We start from the raw sequence: 1,162 nt of genomic DNA, 5'->3' as shown, positions 1-1,162 counted from the left end.
GAAGGGAAGGACAGCACACACTACAGGGGAAGTCAGCACAACTGGACTAAACCAAAGCTAGTAAGTTTTCTGAATACAGTCAAACACTTTGACAAACAGAGTAGCAGGAGTAGGGATCTGGGGACCATGCTTTCAGGGGACATCTAGGTCAAGTGGCGTAACAAAGCTTATTAAGAAAATGTTCTGCGTCCTCCTTCGGTGAGTGTCGTCTTGGGTCTTAAAAGCTTGTAAGCGGCCATTTAAGAAGCATCAGTTGGTCCCAATCACCTGGAGTAAAGGAGAATGAAGAACACCAAAGACACAAGGCAAGTATTAGCCCAAGAGACAGAAAGGGCCACATAAACCAGAGACTTCATCAGCATGAGACCAGAAGAACTAGATGTTGCCCGGCCGCCACCAATGACGGCCCTGACAGGGAACACAACAGAGATTCCCTGATGGAGCAGGAGAAAGGTGGGGTATAGAACTCAAATTCTAGTAAGAAGACCAGACTTAATGGTCTGACTGAGACTGGAGGAACCCCAGAAAGTGTGGGCCCCGGATTCTCTATCAGCCCAGAACAAACTGTTTCCGAGGTCAACTCTTCAGACAGGGATTGGACTGGACAGTGGGACATCAAGTGATACTCGTGAGGAGTGTGCCTCTTAGCTCAAGTAGATACAAGAGACTAAACAGGCAGCTTCTGTCCAGAGGTAAGATGGGAAGACGGAGAGGGTTAGGAGCTGGTGGAATGGACGTGGAGAATCAGGTGGAAAGGAGGAGTGTGCTGTCACAGTAAGGGGAGAGCAATTAGGGTCACATAACAATGTATGTATAAATTTTTGTATGGGAGACTAACTTGAAATGTAAACTTCATTTAAACTACAACAATTAAAAAAAAGAAGAAGAAAAACCAAAATCATCAAAAAAAAAAAAAAAATGTTCTGCATCCCTCTTTGGTGAGTGGTGTCTGGGGTCTTAAAAGCTTGTGAGTGGCCATCTAAGATGCATAAATTGGTCCCAACCCAGTTGGAGCAAAGGAGAATGAAGAACACCAAAGATACAAGGAAAATATTAGCCCAAGAGACAAAAGGGCCACATAAACCAGAGAGTCCATCAGCCCAAGACCAGAAGAACTAGATGATGCCCGGCTACCACCAGTGACCACCCTGACAGGGAACAC

The sequence above is a fragment of the Trichechus manatus genome, unplaced genomic scaffold (genome assembly GCF_000243295.1).
Source record: "Trichechus manatus latirostris isolate Lorelei unplaced genomic scaffold, TriManLat1.0 scaffold00042, whole genome shotgun sequence".
Lineage (NCBI taxonomy): Eukaryota > Metazoa > Chordata > Mammalia > Sirenia > Trichechidae > Trichechus > Trichechus manatus.
Note: the sequence above shows the minus strand (reverse complement) of the source record.